Here is a 6,856-nt window from a genome sequence, read left to right as displayed (position 1 = left end):
AATCACAGTATCCCCACTTTTTATTATATGAAACTTCTTCAGAAGTAAAATTGCAGCATACTTATCTATGTATTTATTAATTATTTTAAGATTGTAGTATTTGTCTGATTCTTGATTCCATTATATGTATAATAAGAAGCTTATTTGCAGTATCTTTAATTGACTTGCTGCTATTTTACCTCATGCTAAACTCATTTGTGGAGTTTCTTTTTAAGTCTCTCAATTTCTGAATTTTGTTTCATGAAGATACTACGATTTCGCCTAGCACAGGAAGATGGTAATAATGCAATAATGTATACATCTTTTCTATGGCCAATTCAATTATAATAAACTGCTTTCAATAATGTCTATATATAATGGTTTAAGCCTGTCCCACAGGCGCTGTACTTTTTAGTTAATCTATGCAGCAAAATGCAGTCACACTTTGGCGAACACACGTGTTTAGCCGCAACAACGTTGTATAAAAACCTAAGCTATTGCGGTTGATTCGGATACAAACGTGGGCTATGTGAGGTAGGACTTAATAGAATAATACATTAAGAAGTCAAAAACTACATGCATTTAAATTAATAACCACACTAATCCTCTTCAAATTGTCCATTGCAAATAACTAAGAGATTTTCTGTTGTCTATGGTAAGGCCTCTTATTTATATACACAATATATTAATTATAAATACTGGTACTAAGTATTTCTAAGGTACAGCTTATTGCAGGAATATTTACTCGCCCAACTAGACATCTATGACGTGGAAGCTTGGTCACCAATTCAATATTCAAAACATCTGAACAATCATAATAACATTATGACAAATAGCTATGCATAATATTATTTCACACTATTCCAATAATAGACAAAACCGTACTGAAAAATCTTATCATGATGTCAATGTTTTAAGATTTTTGTTGTTTTTTAATGTGGTTTATAGATGTCACTATAAATTATAATTTTCACCATTCACTTGTCAAGCTATTTAATTTTTCAGTTATCGGTAAATATTATTCGATAATGACATTTCTGAATAATCAAATAATGATCAGGTCCACCCCGCATTCTACGTAATGTATTTCGGTTTATCCAAAATGCGGCAAAAGACTTACCTACAAGTATGCATACAAAAGTGAATGTGTAGCCATTGAAACACTTTGTTTATTTAACTTTTATCGGCCTGTATATATACAGTGTCAATACTATGTTTCAATTATTGAAGTGTGCAACGTTAATAATTGGCAATTTACGAATATGACTTGTGTATCAGCTCTAATATTCAACGATGTACTGCTTAGACTAATGTCATTTGATCTGTATTAAAGAATGTCTCTGGTTAATGATTGGCTGAAGGTCTTCTGTAAAATCTGTCTATGTAGACGTACTGAAGTAACATGCTGAGTGTAAAAACCGGTATTAATCTCTCATTTGTAACAAAGAGATGTTTTGATTAAGAGACTATTTTATAGCGTTAAGTGGAATTATCTGAGCTGATTAACAGAGCAAATGGTTTGATTAATATTAGGATGTATTTACTTTTACAGTGTGGAGATGGTCCAACAGATTTTTTATGAGGAAACATTCGCCTTTCGATCAAAAGATAAAATGTATTGACTGAAAAATCGACATGTAAATTTCACCCATGCCGAGGGTATATCACGCCATGTAAAATAGATGTTAAGGTATTGCACGGCTATGACTGTGAACATGGAAACTTCTGATGCTTTACATCCACTATAATAAATAGATCTCGGCATGTTTCTTCAAAAACAAGAATCTTAAAACATTGAGTTCAATCACAACACAGTCATACACAGACAATTGAACGCATGGACAATTGCACCCGAAGACACATTCACAATCTTATCAATGTGATAATGAATAAAATTTGAATTTTTAAGTTTTTTCATGTCAATATTGAAGAATCACTATAGCATTATAAAACAGTGATTTTTCATGTATGATGTCTCCTTTATAATTGTATGTTTCACAGAATGAGTTACAAAGAAAGATCTTGAATCTTCCTCCAAGATGAAGCTTTCTGTGATCAATTTTAGTTTTACATAAATGCCACGCTTTTGTGTGCAAAATGAGATATTTGAGGTAGTTATTTTATCAGGATTTGTATGAAAATTAGTGATCCCTTTTTTCACTATCACTATCATACATTTAGGCTTCATCCTCACCATAAATAAAACTAAAATAAACTGGAATAATATAACTTAGTTTTATCTCTGCGCTCAACTGTCCGTGAACTCGGCATATTCCATCAGATTATGTGAATACCACAACTAGAATAACAATGGAATTCCACTAAGTGTATAAATACTATTCCAATACATAATATATTTCTAGTTAATTCGCTAAACAATCGACACTGAGTAAAATAGAAAAAGTGGGATTATCTGATTTCGACTACGTTTAGTTTGGCAGTTTATGGCAAGACACTTTTATGTTTCCTATGACAACATTTAAATGAGAACTAACTATGTATATATCAAATATGCACATCAAATTGCAAACAAAAAATCAACTACACCTAAATATCTATACTTAGCTTAGTAAATTACTGACTTGTATAAACCATATACAAAAAAGGAGCTATCGTGTTTGGTTTTTGGGTATCGCCATATATTTTTCCTCCTAAACCAAATGCAGAGTATTCGACGCTTGCATTCTGATGTTGCTGCTTAACAGTAGCGAATCATAGCATCTTACACCTAGAGCAACCGTAAACTGAGCTTCGCGAACAGATATTGAATGACTTAAAGAGTAACGAGGAGATAAGAGAGCGAACCAAGCAGCCTCTCATCACGTTGAGAGTGAAGACGCGATGTTGGACCTGGTTCGGCTCCGTAAGCCAGAAGAGAACTTCCACCTGGCTTGTCTGTTCTTCAAGTCAACCGGGTTACGGTGTCCTGAAAGACCTCTAAATACTATCTATTGAGTATATATGGCGAAGCTACTGGTTGCGAGTATGACCTGGAATGATGCAAGAAGACTGGCGAGCGACAGAGAACCTTGAAGGCGCTGTGTTGTGTCCATATGCTCCAGCATGGAGGGGCCGACATTGCCGAAGAAAAAGACAAATTTTCCTCCATTTTTCCATAACGTTTTGAAATATGTACACCAAAACGATATTAATAGAGATGGGGCTACATATAAAAATATTTTAGCCACACAACTAACACAGTAGTAATCTACCGTCTTTTCCACGGCACACCAGTATGCCTATTTAGTATGCTGATGTGGTTTATCTATACCATAACACTTTATGGCCTAAGGCAACAATCGGCATATATGCAACTAATTAGACACAATTAAGTGAATATTGTTCGGCCTCATCCACACGTGTGTATTAAACTGTATTACTTCTCTTCTTCACACGTTCGTGCGAGATATGCATTTAAAACTCGTCAGAAACACGGCATGTCTACGTCATCAACTTTAAACATATCATTGATGGTGCAACTAGATGCAACTTAGTTACTTTGGCTCAAATCTGATTATCATCGTCCTCCAAACTGTGTGCCCCAGTTGGTAGTTTCTCGTCGAAAACCAGTACGTACACAATGTCGTCGTATCTCTCACTATTCTTTCCTCTGCAGGCGACTCCGAGATCTCCTTGGATGATCTAATGAAGCTTTCCATAGATTTCAGACGTGACTGCGCCGGTGTACATCTATATAGCAATGTCTTTTATCATACATTTGGGCTGTGTACATCAATGGCTACTTCTCTGCAGATGTCTAGTGATTCGATTCCAGCTAATGTATACTTTTGCGACAGGAGTAGGTTGGAGTCGTAAAAATTATCAATTACATTAGAACAAGCCCACTAAAAATCAAGACCTTCAAGAAAATTTGCGAAGAAATGTCTAATTATTATTTTGTCAACGCTTGGTATGCTGTGGGAGTTTTTGTCGAGGTCAAATGGGTCGCTTTAATAACCAGGTTGAAAAACACAGTTTTTAGTCAAATATACAAACTCGTCTCAACTGCAACATGACGAATTTGTAACGTGATTTTGTTATCATTCACAAAACACATGTAACTTTATGTACTGCCGAAAAAGAAAAACCATATGCCTGTCACTTGTAACAAATTTTACTCGACATGGGCTGCAGATAGATCAGCTAAATATTGCATCGGCGTTATGATGCTGATTTTTCATTCGTTTCAGCTAGCCATGAGACGAAAGAGAGTTGCAAAATTGCCGCCGGTTTTGATTTATGGTCCCAAGCGAAACGATTTTGTATGTGCTCACTTCAATGCATTAGATTTTGAGATTGGTCACTGTAATGAGCCTAAAACGTCAACGAAAGATGGAGGAAGACCACACGGTGACAACCCTAAACACTAAATAAGATAATATAGAAGTCTCAGACAATATATGAATAGCATAGGTTTTACATTGATAAATTTTGCAGTTTATTTATATTATGTAGTGAATAATTTTTACTTGGTTACAATCATATGAAAATAGTAAAAACTATGTATCTGAAGTTAGCATCAATAGAATAAACCAGTGACCAAGCTACTTCATTTTTGCTTGTTGAAACTTTGTAATACTATTTATCTTTTTATATAATACGATAATATCCACCCCTTTTGTTGACTAAACAATACACTTTATTTCCTCGAATATAAATGTAATCAAAGATGTTGAAGAAATCCTTCTTCTGCCAGATAGAGCCTTGATTCCCTATCAAAATTGCTGAAGAAATTTCAATTCTGTTAAATGTGCCATTTTACTATACAGCATAAATGAACTCCATCTCTATAGTTTTCTTCAACGTCTTTGAATTATAACAATAATATCTTCAAAACTCAAAGATCAAGGAAATCCGGCTTGAAGTTTTGCATGTGCATGACCTATCACAAATCTTCTTTTATCTTTTAAACATGGTCATTTCAAATTGTTTCAATTGATAATGACTATTGCCTGAATGGTGACAATATTATGGTCAGAACATAGGTAGTTAAACATTTTTATTAAACAGATGACATATTATCATGATACCTTAATAGCAATGGCGAGGGGTGGAGGTAAGTTGTTAACATCTGACATAAATAGTGCACACTAAACTTTGTCAGTCATACTTATTTATTTTCATTGAATACAATTTGCAGATGATGCTGGTTAGTTTTTAAATTCAATTAAACAGCCTAAACCAAACCATAACGGTTTAGTTTTGGTATGCTATGGACGATCCAACAAAAATAGTCATACTTATTAATTGTTCTTGTTGAATTAAGAAAACATTTTACAGATGGCGTCAGTCAGTTTATTGAATTTCATTAAGCAACGCTTATACCAAACCATAATCGATCAAAAATATTCTTCTATCTATAAAATATCTAAAATTATGCATAATGGCACAATTTTAGATATTTTAATTACATAAAAACTATCTACATACAGTAAAACCTCGTTAGTAAGAACACTGATAATTCGAAATTCGCCGTAATTCAAAATTTTCCTGAAAAAAAAGTCCCTTGAACATTATTTTCATATACAACCGTACCCTTAATTCAAATTTCGTAATTCGAAATGATTTCAGAGTCCTGGCATATAAAAATATTCAATAAATCATAATAAAGTACACTATTTCATGGGCCGATCATTGAAAATTGTGAGACTTTTCTTAAAACATGAAAAATTACTTATTTTATGAAGGTAATAAAAATAATCCTGACATTTTATGACCCAATTCGGTAGGCACATCGAAACGAAAGAAACGAAATTAATGAAAATCATGAAAATCATAAATTTTTTTATATTTTTCCCCCATACATTTTGTAACACGAATATTTTTTCGATTTTCGGTCCCATGGAATTCGTATTAACGAGGTTTTACTGTATTGTAGTCTTAATTTGATGAAAATAAATACGTTTGACTGTCAAAGTTTAGTGTGCACTAATTATGTCGGATCATAACAGCTTACCTCCACCCTTCGCCGCTGCCTTATAGCAATTATATTTGGGTCAAAGCGGGTATTTTTTACGGTCCATGTAACAAGTAGGTAGCTTAAAAAAAATTCATTGACTGTATTTAGGAAAAACATATATTCTCAACTTTTAAAAGCACTTAAAACTCATTTTAGTGTTTCTTATTAAATTTGGCTTTTGAGAGTTTTTCCTAAATATAGTCAGTTACAGTTTTGAAAAATGCAAATAATAAAAAATAAAATAAAAAAGCCAATTGATTCATAATACAAATAGTTTATTTTAGGTCGGTGAAGTCGGCTCGTGGGCCGACTTGAAAGGCAGTATTATAATATTATGTTACATCACACAATTCAACTGAATACAGGTCGCATACAAAAGTGTATATAAAATAAAATATATATCTAATCTGGAATTGTCTACACATGCGTCGCCTATTAATTGTTTGAAGCATTCTCACCAATAGTAAATTACATGCCGTTACACCGAACGTTAACCTACACAAAAATTAACATTGGATGAAACAGCATCGTTGCTACCAAAAGTAAAACATAAAATTCAGAATGGTTTAGCATATCAAGAGTAAAGGCGAATATGAGACAGTATGAAAATCCAAATCGGATCAGTCGATGTAAATCTTTCTACACATTGAATATTATTATTTTGAAAACTACAACCAAAATATTAAGTCATTCGATGCTCGTAATATACAATGCCCTACTAATTCTTCCCACCAAATAACGCACGGCGGGACATTCAAAAATAGAAACAGCCAGCCGGTTTGACGCAACTCGCAGTGTCCCATCGTGCCATATTCAAATTGTAAAGTTAATGACTTTACTCGATTACTTAACTATTTACGAGATCTCTGGAAGTATGAATACCATTCGCCGGAGACACTCCGGCGGACTATCCGCCGC

The sequence above is a fragment of the Rhyacophila brunnea genome, unplaced genomic scaffold (genome assembly GCF_057557595.1).
Source record: "Rhyacophila brunnea isolate RB1 unplaced genomic scaffold, BYU_Rbru_1.0 scaffold_7, whole genome shotgun sequence".
Classification (NCBI taxonomy): domain Eukaryota; kingdom Metazoa; phylum Arthropoda; class Insecta; order Trichoptera; family Rhyacophilidae; genus Rhyacophila; species Rhyacophila brunnea.
Note: the sequence above shows the minus strand (reverse complement) of the source record.